At 36.9% G+C, this 18348-nt stretch overlaps 1 protein-coding gene across 1 annotated transcript in view; it reads left to right on the forward strand.

The window, feature by feature from the left end:
- Nucleotides 1–18348, forward strand: part of lhfpl3 (LHFPL tetraspan subfamily member 3) — a 54754-nt gene that overhangs the window by 864 nt on the left and 35542 nt on the right. The window lies entirely within an intron of this gene.

Consider the following 18348-nt stretch of genomic DNA (forward strand, 5'->3'; position numbering starts at 1 on the left):
AAAAAGTACTAAAACTTAGTGATCATCAGTCATTTTTTGACAAAGGGACACATCAACATAGAAGAAATACATAAGCAATATCTGTAAAATGGCTGAGATAGAAGTGAAGGAAACACTCCATGCCAGTTCCACCCCCCTTTCTAAATGTTGCCAACATAATTGTACAACCATACATTGTGTAGGAGTTTGCCAGAATGGATTGATAATAAAAAAAAAAAATAGCCCAAGAACAAGTATCTTGTTCTTGTGTTGATAATTTGTGTTGATAATCAAATTGCAGGAAAATGCTGTGTTGCCAACATGTTTGCGCAATTGAGACATTGCATAGGAGTTTGCCTGATATTTTTATGATTGGAAACAAAGCAAAACAAAAACTGACCAAATTAGATGGCTAGAAAAAGTATTTGTGTTAATTATCAAAAATTCCAGGTAAACTCCAGATGTTGCCAACATATTTGTGCAATTCACACATTGTGTTGGAGTTTGCCTGAAATATTTGACAATCAAAAACAATGAATTATCCAAAATTCTGTGTCTTGGAGTTCTTTTTGTGCTAATAAAAGAAAAAAGGAGAACTCCAGATGTTGCCAACATGTTTGCCTAATTTAGACATTGTGCAGGAGTTTGGCTGCAATTTCTGGTGATGAGAAAATTAAGTTATCTAAACTTTAGTGTCTTGGAGCTTCATTTGTGTTGATTTTCAAAACTTGAAGGGAAAATTCAGATGTTGCCAACATAAATTTGCAATTTAGACATTGTGCAGGAGTTTGCCTGAAACTTTTGATAATTAAAAAAAACAAATGACCAAATATTGACTAACTGGGAATTTAACTGGCGTTATCTTTCAAAAATTGCATGAAAACTCTTGATGTTACCAACATAATTGTGCAATTTAGACAATGTGTTGGAGTTTGCCTGAAATTTTTGATGATTAATAACAATAAATAATACAAAACAACATCTGGGAATTTAATTTGTGTTAATTATCAAAAACTAAATGAAAACTCCAGATGTTGCCAATATAGTTGTGCAATCTAGACATTGTGCAAGAGTTAGCCTGCAATTTTTGGCAATTAAAAACATTAAAATACCCAAAATTGGGTGTCTTGGTGTGAAATATATGCTAATTATCAAAAACGGCAGGTAAAGTCTAAATGTTGCCAACACATTTGGGCAATTAAGACAATGTGCAGAAGTTTGCCTGAAATATTTGAGGATGAAAATAAAACAGAATGGGAGTCTATCAATTCTAGTTCTGTTAATAATCAAAAAACACAGGAAAATACAGCTGTTGCCAACATAATTGAGCAATTAAGAGCATGTGCAGGAGTTTGCCTGAGATTTTTATGTTTAAAAACAAGTAATCACCAAAAATAAAGATCTGGTATTTATGGCTATTATTTAAAATGCCAGGAAACTCTAGCAAAGGTAAATTAATTACCCTAGGTGTCTATGACTTTATTTTTTGTAAATCATAAATCAACAAATAAATGCAGAAAAGCTCCAGATATTGCCAACATAGTTGAGCAATTTAGACATTTTTCAGAAATTTGCCTTCAATTTTTTGATGATTGAAAACAATAAATCACCCAAAATTGGGTATCTAGGAACTTTATTTGTGTTAAGAATCAAAAACTCCAGATGTTGCCAGCATATTTGTGCAATGTAGACATTGTGTAGGAGTAGGCCTAAAATTTTTGATGATTGAAAACAATAGATTTCACAGAATCTAGTAACTGGGAATTCTCTTTGTAATTATCAAAAACTACAGGTGAACTCCAAACGTTGCCAATATATTTGAGCAATTTAGACACTGTGGAGGAGTTTGATGTTCTTTTGCTCTTTGGATCATATAATCTGGTAGACACCTGTGTGAGCTTTGTTGTGATTGCATTGATGTTAAATTATTCAGTAAAACATAAATTGTGATAAAATATCAGGAGTCAGACTTCAAAATAAAGTTGAAGTACATGTTTGTGACGTTGCCAGTGCTTTTCAGGTCAAGCTGCCTAAGTAATCTGGCCACAGTGCCCAGTTGTAATGGATTTTTTCCCATTGAAACCCTTTATGTGAAGAATTTCTGCTGTTATTACAGGGCTGGTAAAACATTACGTAACTGTCTGAAGCGTAGGTGTAGCGACAAAGGCCTCGGAGACACATGCGACCTCAGACTGAACAATGAAAAAAAACTTCTCTGCTGTTGTAAGATTAAAAAAATGAAAAGGTACACAAATGTCTTGTTGGAAAAGCTTTACTGAGACCTCACAATGAGACTGGGAAGATGATATTTCTACAAAGTTTTACAAAATCCTAACAACACAAGTCTGCAGCTGTTAGAATAACAGGATAGAACAGAAAGAATAAGATCGTTCTGTAAAGATGGTTGACCCAGATGCCAGTTTAAGACTTCTTCTCACCATTGAAAAAGAAAGAGAACTGAATTCTGAGCTTCATTAGTATCAGTATGAATGCCTACATTTCCCTGCAGCTATAGGGCTGATCAGCACAAAGAAAGCGGCTTTATTTGAGGTATATTTTAATCCAAAGCCCTAATATTTATAGATTCAGTACCTTGTGTGTCCTCATGCATAGGCTTTTGCTAAATAAGCCAAAATCCTGAGCTCAGGCATTATAAATGTTGTTGAAACAGAAAAAGGTAAAATGTCAGAGCTTGCCTTGCTTTACATTGTGCTTTCCTTTTAACTTAGAGCGTAAAAAATTGGAAATATGCAAATTCTCCTCCTGGTAATGGGAATTGAAAGAGTCTCGCTAACATTTTCAAACCCTTCATGCACATTAAAAGAAGAAACACTTGTAAAGGAAATTAAAGAATATCAAAGGAGCGAACACAAAGTGTGTATGCAAATGAATGAGCGTCTTCTTTCTTTGTTTTTTTAATGATTTCGCTTCAACCCTCCCGCCTCCTTGCAGCAGCTAAATAATTTGCCTGCATGTGCACAGATCTTGATTCTCCTCCAGTCAAATAAGTAGCGCAGCTCAGCTTTATATCTCAGCCAACTATTTCAGCTCACAAGGGAAAAAGACTATAAATGTCAGACTTAACAAACTTATTTTCCCTCCTGTATTTTCATTTTTGCTGCTTTATATTTAGGGCGACAGAAGCAGAGCTGTAGTCGACCTAAATTTACCCCTTAGTAATTTAAAAAGAAGTTTTTTTGAATTTTAAAATTATTTCATGGTAAAAAAGGCACTTTTCTATGAAATCTATGAGTTTGTAGTAGGATATTTCTGTGAAAGGAAGCTGCAATTGTGGACTCTAACCCTGACCTTATAGCACATTCTTTTGGTTTTAGTAGTTGTACTTTTTTCTTGATGGTTCAAAGTTGAGTTATTTTTTTGGAGTCACATTGTTTACAGTTTTTCCCACCATATTAGGGGAGCAGATTTTTAGAGCCAAAACTGATCACTGGTAGATTTAAGGAGTAATCAGAGCATTTATAAAGAGAATGCCTTGACAGTTCAACCCACTGTTCCAAATGTTGCCAACAAGTTTGTTCAATTTAGAGATTGTGCAAGTTTGCCTGAAATGTCTCATAATCAAAAAATATTACTCAAAATTGCTAGTCTTGAAAATTTATTTGAGTTAATAATAAAAAAAAACTGCTGGAAAAATCCAAATGTTGCCAATATATTTGTGCAATTTAGAAATTGTGTGTGAGTTTGCCTGAAATTGCTGATGATTGTAAAAGATAAATCGCCTGAGATTTGGAGTCTATCAATTCTTTTATGTTAATTATCAAAAATTGCAGGAAAACTCCAGATGTTGCCAACAAGTTTGTGCAATTTAGACATTGTGTGTGAGTTTGCCTGAAATTTTTGATAATTACAAACAATTAATCATCCAAATTGAGTGTCCAGGAATTCTATGTCATAATTATCAAAAATTGCAGGCAAATGTCAGATGTTGTCAGCACAACTGCACAACTGAAACATTGTGCAGAAGTTTTCCTGATTTTTTTTACCATTCAAATTAAAACATAATACATTATTGGGTGTCTATGAGTTAAATTTGTGTTAATTTTCCAAAACTGACAAGAAACTCCAAATGTTGCCAACATTTTTTGTCAGTTTAGACATTGTGCAGAAGTCTGCCTTGATTTTTTGATGATTAAAAACAATAAATTAACCAAGATTTGGAGTCTAGGGATTGTATTTGTGTTTATAATCAAAAATTGCAGGAATCTCCAGATGTTGCCAACATATTTGTGCAATTTAGACATTGTGGAGAAGTCTGCCAGAAACTTTTGGTGATTAAAAACAATAAATCACCCAAAACTAGGTGTCAAGGAATTCTTTTTTGTAATCATCAAAACTTGCAGACAATTGCCAAATGTTGGCAATATATTTTTGCAATTTAGAAATTGTGCAGGAATTACCTGAATTTTGGATCATTAAAATCAATAAATGACCCATTATTGGGTGTCTAGGAATTTCATTTGTTTTCAATTTTATAACTTGCAGGAAACTACAGATGTTGCCAATAAATTCTAGAAATGTAGACATTGTGCAGAAGTTTGCCTATATGTTTTGCTTATTGAAAATGAAAAATTACCCACTATTAGGTGTCTAGGATTGTATTTGTGTTTATAATCAAAAATTGCAGGGAAACTCCAAATGTTGTCAACAAATTTGTGCAATTTGGAATTTTTCAAGAGTTTTCTTGAACTTTTTCAGCACTGAAAAACAATGAATTTCCCAAAATTGGGTGTCTTGGAGTTAAATTTAAGTTATTTGTCAAAAACTGCAGGGAACTCTAAAAGTTGCCAACATACTTGTGCAATTAAGATAATATGCAGGAGTTTGCCTGAAATATTTGAGGACTACAAACAATTAATTACCGCGAAATCTGAGTCAATCAATTCTATTTTTCTTAACAATTAAAAACTGCAGGAAAACTCCAGATGTTGCCAACATATTTGTGCAAATTAGGCACTATGCCTGAAATTTTTGATAATTTTAAAGCAAACAACACCAAAATTGACACAAGACATGTATTATTTAAAATTATCAACACTTTTTAGATATTCACAAATTTTGAGTTTGATGCATGCAACACATTCCAAAAAAGTTGGGACAGGAGCATGTTTGACACTCTTACATCACCATTTCTTCTAAGAACACTCTGCAAGCACCCAGGGACTGTAGATATTAATTGATTAAGTTTTAAAGGGTTTTTTTTCCCATTCTTGTTTACATCTTGAGTTGTCTGACAAAGCAGGGATTCTGTTGTCATATTTCGTGCTTCACATTACACCATTCCTTTATCAATAGAAGACAACTCTGGATACACACAGGCCAGTCTAGTGCCTGCACTCTTTAATGTGAAGCCATGCTGTTGAGACTCATGCAAAGCATGACTTGACATTGTCTTGCTGAAACCAAACAATGTTGTCTTGATGGAAGCACATGTTGCTACTAATACACCCCCCAGGATCTACATCATAGATCCTGGCTTTTGCATGATGTGAGTCCGGATGGTCCTTTCCCTCTTTAGCCGGGAGAACTCGACAGCCGTTATTTGTTTTGTGTAGTGGCTTTAGTAAGTCAGACAGTAAAAGTTTAAGTATGAAGCATGGTAAGAGGTGAAACTGGAACTACATTGCCATAAAAATACACTACTCTGCACTTCAGTTAGTCAAATATCATCATGTATTATGATATGATTGTGTTGTAGTGTCAAATCACTGCATCTTGATGTCATTATCTTGTGCAGTGTACATATTTCAAAGAGCTACACTCTCAGCCTCATTTGGGCTTTGTCTCGTATCGTCTCTGCTCTTTTGTGTCATCTTTGTGTCAGTGAGACCGCTGTGAAATGTACCATTAAAGATCTGGCTGTTATTTCTCTCTCATAGCGATCTGAAATCCCCCTGTGATTGTGAAAAGATCCTGTCAGAAGTCTTTTCAGGTGCTCTGTGTGTCTGCTCTGATGTGTTATCAAAGGCTCAGAAGCTGTGCTCCTCTTAAGCCACGTCCTGAATGTTTGATCAGCTCGGCTCCAGAGAGGAGCTTTTAGAAAAGTATCTTAGAATGGAAATGATGCTGCACTTTTCTTTGTGTAAAAAAAAAAAAGAAAAGAAAAACCGTCTGGTTCATTGGTCTGTTTTTATGGTTGGCAGAAGCCTTTTGTGTAATTTAGCACAGAAGTTGGCCGGCGTACAGCAGGCGTCTGGCACCCGGCCTCAACTGAGAGACAACTTTTTGTTTCTTTCTTTTCAATTCTCAGCCTTCGGAAAATACTCCATAGTACTAGGGACATAGAAACATTTTCTTCTGCTTCTATGAGAGAATATAACTCTAAGTTATTAAAGTGGCACTTTCTAGAGACATGGACTTTAGATTTAGGTTTTAAACCAGTGCCTCAACTCTGGTCAGCCTCTGGACCCACCACCACATCTATTATGAAAAAAAAAAAACAGTTAATCAGTGTCAGAAACCAAGATAAATTCATAAAATTATTTTAATTAACCTAATTTTTTCTACAACAAGGAAAACACATTAGGATACTGCATGTGGTTGCTTACCCCATTTTTTTACAGCCACTGATTACCTGTGCAGGTGTAGCCTCATTCAAGTGAGGTATCAGCAAAATCAACATGGGGGCAATGAGAGGGTCTTACTTCTATTGCAATGGAGAAACGGAGTTTTTTTTCTCTAATGAAAGAATTCAGAGGAGTCTGACTACAGATTATCAGACACTCTTTCTTGCAGATCACTACTGTGAGATGCCTCCTCTGTCAGACTGAAAGCCATTACAATATTTTAGATGTTTTATTTAAATCAATCATTATTTATAAACAAAGTCTGGCTACTATATTTATGAAATAACCACATAGCAAAATTACAGACTAAGCAACATTTCATGAATAAAACTGTAACAAGTCAGAAGTGAACGGTGGCTTGCTTTAACTCCATTAGCTTGAGCTAATGTAGCTATGCTAGCTATGTACATAAGACAATGTAGCAACATTGGCTTAAGCTTTAGCATTGTGAGCTTTTGCAAATGTAGCATAAGCTAATTTTTCATCATTAGCTTCAGCTACATTAGCTATGTAAGCTACCTATGCATCCCAAATTTCATACGTCATACGTTCACACGTCTGTACTATATACTAAATAATTAGAGTGCGTAGTGTTTTAGACTGATATACTTAATTGCAGTATACTACTGGCACACTCAAAAATAAGAACTGAGCGTTGACAGTAGACATGTCACACCCTCAGTGAACGCCATATTGGTAAGATAGCAGATGTTGCACTGTTAGCATGCTAGCATGCTTGCTAATCTTCATTTACACAAGCTAGCTAACATGTTATTAGCAAATGCAGCTCATCTCAATCAATAAAAGGCATGTATGACAAAATAAGTTTGTTTTATTGAAGTGAATAATGTTAAAACAATATACAAGGGATGTGAATTCAGTAGTGAGTGAAAAAAGCTGTCACATTCTGATTAAAATCCCCAACAAATGTTAGGGTCTGCTGTTAAAGAAGAAAACAGCGGTGTTAAACTTTTGTCACTTCCTGTTAGATGGCAGAAGTGTGTGATTTGAGACCCACTGTATGCTACTTACATATCTAACATAGCTTCATCAGCGTTAGCCTTAGCTTTGTTAGCAGCGTTACTATGTTTTCAAGGAAGACAAGCCTTTTTCCTGTAAGCAGACCGTTTGCTCAACTTAATCAAATGTTTCTAAATTATGTTTTGCAGGTCAGGTGTTTGACTTAAAACTTTTGGTATTTTAAGCCTTACCTTAACCCTAACCAGAAGCTAAATCCAATTTTATTTAGAAATTTTTGGTGTTTTTCCTTTCTGACATAGGTGTTCTCACTGTAGTGGTCAGCAGGGGGGACGTCTGAGATCTGCCATCTAAAGCAACTGTCTTAAAAGAATTAAACATAACTGGAAGGTTAGGTGAAAGAAAGCATCAAAATGCTGTGCTTTTCATGTCTGTAGCAAACAAGCTAAAGGGCACTAACCTTAAAACAACATTCACACACACCAAATCTAGCTATGTGAGTCAGGATCAAACCAACGGAGAAGACGAGGATTTCAGCGGGCCCTAATCTAATGGTGCCAGCATTTGTCATGTCATGTATACAGGGATATGAATAACCAGGTTTATAACCAGTGTGCATTTAGACTCCAGTACCAGTACAAGGCTCATAAACTGAGTACTAAAGTCCCTTATAAATATCTTTTAACAGAAGAATTTCAAGCTTGCAGAGTCATTGAGGAGCTGTTTTGTTTTGTACATCAGTAAAAATCTGTTCTGGGTCACTCACTTTCAACTTAAGAGTGAGTTGATGTTTCGGGCTGAGGAGTCAAAACCCATTTTATCATCCTCTCAAACTAACTCAAACTATATAAATCCTTTAAAACATCTGAATCAAATTAGAGCTGAATCTGGAGTGTTTAAAAATGATCACAAATTAAGAAATCCCTTTTTACTACTGAGAGTCATTAGTTATATCATTTCCCCCTTTATTTATAAAACTTGTGCTTTTTTAATCTCAACGAAGTTTAAGATGCATCATAAAAAATGATTATCTGCTAATTCATGAATATTGTGTGACGTTTTGAGTTCTTTCAAGCAGCTTCTCTATTTCACTGTTTCCCTACTGATTAAATCATGCTGATTATTTATTCCCCAAACACTCCCTTAAGTACTGAAATAATTAACTTTTAACACTGTGGATTTAAAAAATACCGCTTTAAATAATTACATCACAAAGCCTGGAGGCTGAATAAAACATGTCATCTTATTTGGCTTCTGCTTACTGACAAAGAATGATGCTTTTTAAAACATCGATGGTCTTGTGTGAGTGAAATGTTAACATCCAAAACTGAGCAGTTTGAAGAGGATGAGTTTCTTTCCTTTAGCTGTGGAAACATTCAGCTCCAAATTCTTGGCTGAACACCAGTCCACCAGGGATGAAACCCAATTTTTGTGAGCTGCTTCATTATTATTTTACACTAGGGTGGAGAGAGTGGCACCATGCAGGAGTGAAAGTAACGCTTTGAAGTGTTGTGTCTTTGGCGGTCCCTGTGGCCATGAGCTGTAATTGCAGGCTGTTCTCTCTTTGTCTCTGACTCATTTTTTCATGCATAGTTGTGATGACTTTGCTTTTTTTGACCTTGATTTCATCTGATCCTTGAGTTCATTTTTATTACTTTAGTTATTTTTTCATAATTCACTGGAAAAACACTGATGTAAACTATATGGACAAAAGTATTTGGCCACATCTGTTAATTATGGAATTCAGGTGTTTCAATCAGAACCGCTGCCACAGTCATATAAAATCATGCAGTCTTGTGTTGCAATAAGGCAGTTTGTGAAATCCCCCCACCAATTTGATATTCACAGTCAACTGTAAGTGATATTATTAGAAAGTGGAAGCATTTAGGAGCAACAGCAACTCAGCTGTAAAAGTTGCCAACACTCTGCTGGTTCCATAGCTGGGGAGTTCTGAACTTCCATGGGCATTAATGTAAGCACAAAAGCTGTGCAGCTGAAGCTTCATTGAATGGCTTTCCATGGCTGAGCAGCTGCGTGCAAGCCTCACATCACCAAGTCCAATAGCAAGGGTTGTATGAAGTGGTGTAAAACACACAGACACTGGACTGTGGAGCAGTGGAAACATGTTCTGTGGAGTGACGAATCACGCTTCTCTATTTGGCAGTCAGATAAGTAAGTCTGGGTTCGGTGGATTCCGGGGGAAAGTTACCTGCCTGATTGCATTATCATCTGTGAAGTTTGGTGCAGGAGTGATAATGGTATGGGGAATTTGGCGAAGGCTCTTTTTATTCCAACTGTGTCCCAGTGCACGAAGCAAGAATAAAGACATGGTGTGATGAGTTTGGTGTGTAAGAACTTGACTGGCCTGCACAGAGCCCTGACTACAGCCGCATCCTTGGAATGAACTGGAACAGAGATTGTGAGCCAGGGCTTCATGTCCAACATCAGTGTCTGACTTCATAAATGCACTACAGAATGAATGGGCACAAATTCCCACAAACACACTCCAAAATCTTATGGAAAGCCTTACAAGAGGAGTGGAGGCTGTTATAGCTGCAGAAAGGGGGCGACTCTTTATTAAAGTACATGTATGTTATTACAGTTAGGGTTGGCGCTGTCGGCAGGATGTACAAGTATACTACATAGTATTACTACATTACTGTACATTTGGATATTATTTATAACAAATGAAGAGAAACAACTGACAGCTGTACATGTTGAGGCTCTTTAAGAACAATCGACATCTGTCAAGAACCTCTAAAGTAGGACTGTTTTTTAAGAAAAAGATTCAGTACCTATTAGTGGTTGGCTGGAAGAATATATAAAGATTGATGGAGTTAAAGGAGGAGAGGCTGTTCACTCTGTTTGTATGGAACCTGGATCAACTCTCAGAATGACTTTTTGATAAATATCCCTGTCTTTGGCTGAAGAATGCACACAAGTCTCTTATTTTACCCGCTACAGTACATGCTATGAAATGGCAAAGAGTGTCGTTCACTGTGAAAACAGAGCATATGATTAGTGACGCCTCTGACTGGTCTCTAAAGGGGCGTGATTAGGCCCAACAATGGTGGTGTCCATACTTGAAATGCTGTCCTCACCTTATTTTTGCTAAGGCGGATCTTTAACCTGGCTGAAAATTACAACATGTCCACTTGTCAGTCAAATCAGCCACAGCCCAAATTATGCCAGTGTATAACTCTTAGCCCTGATATCATTAAAGGGATGAATGTACACAGCTGTAAATATTAATTTGATATATTTTCTATGTTTTATTTTATAGTTTGAGATTGGAACCTAATGGGAATTCTTTCTATTTTACAACCAGCCTTAAGTGGACTCTCAGAAAACTGCATTTTTCTTTGGACTTCCATATTAGCCTAGTTTTTTAACACAAAATAATTCTACCTGGTCAAATCATGCAAAAGTTAAAGGAACAATCCCGAAGCTTATTCTTCTTATATTTGGAGACCCCTGTGGCCATAAGCTGTATTTGCAGGTAAACTAGCACGTTTTTTCAGTTTTGACTTGTAGATTTTTCCTGGACGTTGAAATTGTAAGGCATTTTTATACCAGTGAAACAGAGCTGAAAGCACTTTTTTTTCCCAGAACTGTAGATTTTAAGACCTTCATCAGGAGTTTTTGGTTCTTTTAATAAAAAAGTACAAATACTTTCTCATCAGACATTTATATATGAAACTCTTACTTTAAAAAAGACTCACAAAGTAATGCCAGTCATGTTTGGGCCTTTTGCAGTCACTAAATGTGATAGTTTAATTTATATGCGATATTAGGAGCATTAAATATCTTCTGGAAAAATTAAGTTTCATCCCACAGATACTCATGGCATTTTAGCTGATGGGTATTGAAACTTGTCCAACACACGACTCAGACATTTAATGTCAGCTCCTCCTTTAATTTGCCAACAATCTGCACCAATAATCACCACCCAGTGACCTTAAAGGTTATTAATGGTTAATTATTTATGTTTAAAGCCATAAAAATGATTTATTTGCAATTACAGAATCCATTAGTCACGACTTATAAAACCCTTTAAAAGCATGACCCATAATGGAAACAGGATGATGTGAGCGTGCTCAGTGTAGAGCAGCAGACAGCGCTGACGTGATGCCGCATGTCGCTGCTCAATAACCTGGGCGGCCTCCAGAGCACTGATGGCCATCTGGATCTCTCACACACACACACACACACAGACACACACATTTGGAGACATGAAGATTGAAATTGTGCAAACAGCTGCTCCTTTTCTGAGGCTTAAATCCATAGAAATCCATACAATCCAAGTTATTTTGAAGCTTTTTCCAACACATATGGCCTATTTCCTGGTGGTCTGACCAGCAGTGAGTAGTTCCCCTGCCTTACTAAGTGGTCTGGAGTCAAAAATAAAAGCTCCATTAGGTTCTTAAAGCTTTCTTGATCCTCCAGAATCACATATTACAGTTGCATGTTCTTCATGATGTGTTAGAGAACACAAAAGCTCAGGTTTCCTTTTGTTTGCTACCTGATAACACACCCTGATAAAAAGCCCCTGACTGTCTGATATCATTATTATATGGACGCTCCCTGTCTTGTCTTGTATTCATTTTTACACCTTCAGGAAGATGTCAAGTGGAAGCGGAGCGTGCTGCTTATCACCGTCACATTGTGTAAGGGAGAGGAGAAGGAGCGATAGGAACAGACGATATCATGCTGCGTCTGCAGAGGAGAGAGGACAGATAATGAGAAGTGATGCAGGGAGTGTTTGAAGGCTGAAGTCTCTATAATGATGCTCTGCTTATGTTATTTCTGCTCATATCATAATACAATGAGAGGTAATGATGTTTAAGTTTAAAGAGATTCTGTTTCATAGTTCATTTTCCCTTAAAATACAACAACTGCAGCCAAATTCCAATTTTATCAGCATATACTATGTGGACAAAAGTATTTGGTCACACCTGATTTCAGCTGTTTCAATCAGACTTGTTGCCACAGGTGTATAAAATCAAACACCTAGCCATGCAGCCAAGGCCGCCCACTATGGAGAATAAAGGGGAGAGCTTTCTGGAACCCAGCCAAATGGGGGCCCGTAAAGGTCAGCAAAACCATGGTCCATTGAAAAGTTAGTTTATGATAACTATATTTTATATTTAACCTGAAAGACAACCAGTCTTATCAAAGCAAAAAAAAAATTATTTATCTATTTATTTTTGCTGGAGTACAGTATTGCGTTTTTCAAAATATAAACTCCTTTACTTAAAACAGAATTGCCTTTTTTTTCTGTAGTATTAACAATGTCAACGGGCACACTGATTTAAACCATCCAGAAAGTTACATCAGACTTCATGGCAAAGCTGATGTGGACAAACGTTAGGATGCCTTAACCTTGCAAAGCAGATGGATATGCCCGTTTCTGTGTTTCTCATTGGCGAGTCCATCTTTTAAAGCGCCTGTCTGAACCACTAGGGCCTGGTTAGAAAATGACAGGACCAATCAGCGACAAGGGGCAGTACTTTCAGGCGCGGCGGAGTCATGACGTATGCAAGCAGCAACAAGAGGCTGGTGCCTTTATGGCCGAAGACATTAGCGTGGATGCTGCTAAAGCGCTAGTTTTATCAGAACTTGATGACATTTCTTCGTTAAAGGAAGAACAAAGAACAGCAGTGAGTTGTTTCCTTTTAAAAAAAAACGACAAAAGTCGTGGACTGACATGTCTACAGTCGCCGTGGTTCGTGTTATGCAGTTCTCTGTGGATTTACTCCTCGGTAGTGGCTACGTCACGTGTTTTGGTGCTCTGATTGGCCCGTAAAGATGTGACAGACAGAACGTTCATCCAATCACCCTTCGAGTTTTTTTTCAACACCCTTTCCTAACTGTGTATGAGAGGTTTTCCAGGTTAAGGATGCCTAAGAATAAATTAAAAAGAACTAAAATAGCTTTAAGCGAGAATTAAGTTAATAATGGAAAAAAGTTGGAAATTGGCGGAAAAATTGTTGAAAAATAGTGATAGAGTGGGTTAAAAGCTGCAAAAATAGGATAACCATGGCAAAAATGGGCTACAAAAGGCAAAAAGGGGCAAAAAATAAGGTGAAAAGCGGTTAAAGAGTGGCAACAATTGGTTATGGAGGCAATAAAGTTGGAAAAATGGATGTCTAGAGTAGTGAAAAGGGGTTTAAAGTGGCAAGAGTTGGTTAAAAGAGGCAAAAATTGGTTAAAATTTTGAAAAAAATCTTGTACAAATTGGCAAAACAATGATAAAAAGGGGTCTAAAAGTGGCATGAATAAGTAATTTGAACATCAGAACCCAACAACAGTTTGACACATTTTTCTGCTCCAAAATCAAGTAACCGTTATCCAGGATGTTAGCATCAATGCTACTGGTCCAACACACATGTAGTGACTTCATCAATAAATCACAGCTCAGGAGGGCCCATTGACTGGGTTTTTCAGAGGCCAAGCCAAATCTGTGGACAGGCCCGCACGCAGTGTCTACTGTCAAACATTTGTGATACAAAATGGCTGGTTCTGGAGAGCTCAGTGACTTCATGTGGGCTACTGTGAAGGATGCTACCTTTGCAATGAGACGGTGAAAAATGATTTTATTTGAAAGTGGAAGAGTTTAGGAACAGCAGCAACTCGAAGAGGAAGACCACGTGAAATCACAAAAGCACAAAAACTTTGTGGCGGGTCTGGATGTAAGAGCCAAAACAGGGCTCTCTCATGTTACCATTTTATTATGTTTTGTATTTCCTGTGGGGGGTGCTGGGTGTAAACGTCAGGATTTTACTGTCTAGGTCAGGTGTGTGGTCCCGGAAGGGCAAAAGGTTGCTCATTTTATGGATTAATAAATAAACTGTTTATAACTTCAGTGCTGATAATTTGTAAAGGCTGTGATAAACAGTGATAAAGCACACCAGCCTGGTCACTCCTCCTTTAACACCAGGTCTGGTGGATGCGGGAGAATGTGACCTGCCTGACTGCCCTGTGCCCACTGTGCTATAATTTCTTATATGAATAAGCATCACACAGATGAATAAAGGGGGAATCTTCTGCCATTAATTAGCTTAAGTCATCTCTTATTTTGGACATGTACAGCTCTTGTGTTCTGGATTGAAAGCAGGGCAGCTAATGACATCAGCCTGCTCCTTATCCTCTCATACGTACAATGAAGGACAGGAAGCGTCTGAGAGGCTTTACAGTGATGTAACATGAGCACACATGAGGCTCAGACACAAAGAAGAAGCTAGTAACAGAAGAAAGAAACAGAGTGACTTCTTCACCTGGAGGTGTTTTTAAATGAAACCCTCTGCCCGTCTGTTATTTATACTTCACTCACTAAAGTGCTCAGCTGGCCTCCCTCTGGCTGCCTGCCATCTAAAGAGAAATTTTTTTTTTTTTTTACAGCTCAGAGCTCTCTATGAATGGATCATGGGTCAAAATACTCTTCATAAACAAAAAGAAAGATGGTGACCTAAGCAGAGTGAATCAGCCAAATTAAAAGCCGGCCAAGTCAGCTAAAGCTCAGGGATCCCCACCACAAACTAAATCGAGTCCAGGGATTAAGGACGTGGATCACCTCCTATAGCTGACCAGGATTTTAAAGGGGCAGTGACACGTTTCTGACCTGGATAGGCCTCTAAGACTTCAGAATGAGAGGAAAGTAGACTAGAGGGTGCTGTTAACAACAGCAGACACATGGAGGTAAAATGTAATAAAAAGTCATCTCATTTTTGTTTTATTCAAATGTTTTTAGAAATATTTTGCTGATTCACCTCTGAACAGTAAGGTTTACTAAAGGCTGCATTACAACACGATAAAACACAACATTAACTCCATCATACTTTATATTCCATGTCCTATCAGTCTTTATGATGCTCAGATTTCAGTTAACTTTGTCTGCAGTTTAATTTAGCAGAAACTTTCATTCAAAGCAGCATGCAGCTGATAGATGTGAACACAAACACCACCAGGCTGCATGGTGGTGTAGTGATAGCGCTGTCGCCTCACAGCGGGAGAGTTCTAGGCTTGAATCCCCGTCATCATTGTCTCCTCATGCACATGCAGGTTCTCTCCATCCTCAGTTCACAGACATGCTTGTTAAGTCAACTGATGGCTCTAAATTGCCCGTAGGTGTGAGTGTAAATGTTTGACTATACTCTCCTCAGACCCTGCATGAACATATGAGGATGTTAGATTTTGGCTTTCAACAATATTGTAATGAATTCTGTTATCAGATTTTTTAGGACGATTGTCTGGAATTTCCATAGCAGTTGAAGTAATTTGCTTGGAATGTTTTGGAATATTGCTTTAAATTTTCAGGAATTTTTCTGAAAATCTTTGGTGATATTTTGGTATATTGTTAAGCGTTTGGTTTGAAAGGTTTGGGGCATTTGCTTTGAAATTTTCAGATACTTTCATGGGAATATGGGGAATGTATTCATAAAAAAAAAGTTGGAAACCTGATTGAAAGTTTTGGGGGGAATTTACTTCTCCTGAATTTCATGGAAATTTTACAGAATTTGCTTACATGTTTGGGAGGAATTGTTTGGAAACTTTCTCTAATTTTCCATGGAACTTTGGGGAAAATTATTTGTAAATTTTTGGGAATATGATTGTAAATTTAAGAATTTAAGAAATTTAATTTAAGAAATTTAAGAGCCAATTTAAGAATTGCCCTGAAAATATTTGGTGATATTTTTGTTTATTTTAGGGTGTTTGATTTTAACGGATCAGGGGGGAAATTGGCTTTCAAATTTTAAGATACTTTTATGGGAATTTGGGAAATCTTTTTGTAGAAAAAAAGTAAATATGATTGGAATTTTTTGGGAATTTCCTTTGAAAATGTTCTAAATTTTAATGGGAATTTTCCAGAATTTGTTTGGATGGTTGTGGGAATTTGTTTGAAAATATTTTGTAATTTCCAGCAAAATTTGGGGAAATTTATTTTGGAATTTGATTGGAAATTTGGCTGGAATATGCTTTGAATTTTTGGGAATTTGCTTGAAAAGTTTCTGTAATTTTCCTCAGCTATTTTGATGACATGCTTGTATAACAAAGCTGTCCCTAAAACTAAAAAATAATCATGATTCATAATGATCTCTATGTTGATCAAATTTATCACAGGTATCATTTTGGCCAGAATTATGCAACCTTACTTTATATGTCAGCCTGTGATTGTCTGGTGACCAGTCCAGGGTGTACCTCACCTATCACCTAGTGACAGCTGGGATTGGCGTCTGACCCTGTGCAACCCCACACAGGATAAGCCATACAGTTAATGAGTCTGTGGACAAACAGCCTACAGTTTACTTTTTGGGAAGACAAAGAGTCCCACTGGTATGGGAGACTAAAACAAGAACACTTGAATTTTAATCTAATACCTAAAATGGCATTCTTTAATTAAGACTGATTCATAGGTGTTTATATTCTGTAGATTTAACATAAATGTGCATTTTCAGCATGTGGCCCTTACTGATGAGTTAAGGTTATGTGCAGTGCAGTAATAACTTTATAATAATAACTTTGACCTGTACTTCCAAAATGTAGTCAGGGTACCCTTGAATCAGAGAGAGTGGACATTAGTGCAAAGTCTGAAAAAAATCCCTTTAAGTATTTTTGGGATACCAGGACATACAGACAGACCAAAAATGCAGTGCTTACTGCCCTGAATATCACTATTTCAGAGGCATAAGAATTAAGAGTGTTTGTAAGGTCAAGTGCAATAAAATCCCTTGAAATCAGCCTTTAAGTCGTTAACTGTGTTTATCAGGGATCTTTTTAATAGAGCTGTCATCCTGAGGAAAGTCTGAACACAGAGCGAGTGAGGTGATGTGAAAGTGTCAGAGGTTGAGGCGTTTAATGAGGTATGTGGTGAAGAGGTGAGATTGAACATTGTCCACAGACACTAAAATAACTGCCAAGACGTTAAGGTCATCACATCTCAGATAATCACAGATCTGCTGCAGCTTTAGTGGATGAATGTGACATTAATGTGCCAAAACATTTCCACAGCTAACCGTCAATAATGCAAGCTGTTGTGCTGTGCTTTATTCAACAAGTTACACAAGGTCTTTAGTTAATAAATATTCAACCTTGAGCTCAGGAAAGTAATCCTATATTTGTGGTTTTATTGATATTAAAATACATGGTAAGTAGACTGCTGACTGGAATATTTAAAAGCATGAACAAAAGATGCCCGTTTAGCTCATTTTAAAGAGTGTGCTTCTTGAAAATAGAGAAGTCGTCGTTACATCTTACAGGAGTTTGGCTCCAATTTTTGGCCTAAACATGCCTAAAAGTTCTGCACAGTATTTTATATATATGCTTGTCTAACATGCACAGTTTCCTATGTAAAATTTATAGAGTTAGCGTTCATGATTTAGCATGCTAAAATTTGTTACTGAGTGTCAAAGGTACAAGCTCAAACTTGTGCCCTTCTAACAATGGTGTTGACTTTCTTTAAATATCTTGGGTTTTAAATATGTGAATTTTTTCACCATAAAACTTCCTGACATGCTAAACTTATTACAAGTGCTACAGGAGCAAAGCTGTGAGTCTAAGCTAATGCTAACTGGTTGACTAGGCTGTAAGGCAGTTTTCACTGAGCTTCAAGCTAATGTCTGTGAGCTCACAGTGACAATGCTAACGTCATCCTCTTAACTGACCATTTTTTTCAAGCCCTGACTTTCTTGGTTACTGTTACTGTCTTGGTTACTGTTAGATTTCAAAGTCTTCAGTATCTATTAGCCAGTATAAATAAATTTCCAAACATGCTTTAATGAGTATAGTCCATAGTTAATATGTAGGAATA

Source organism: Cheilinus undulatus, linkage group 23 (assembly GCF_018320785.1).
Source record: "Cheilinus undulatus linkage group 23, ASM1832078v1, whole genome shotgun sequence".
Classification (NCBI taxonomy): domain Eukaryota; kingdom Metazoa; phylum Chordata; class Actinopteri; order Labriformes; family Labridae; genus Cheilinus; species Cheilinus undulatus.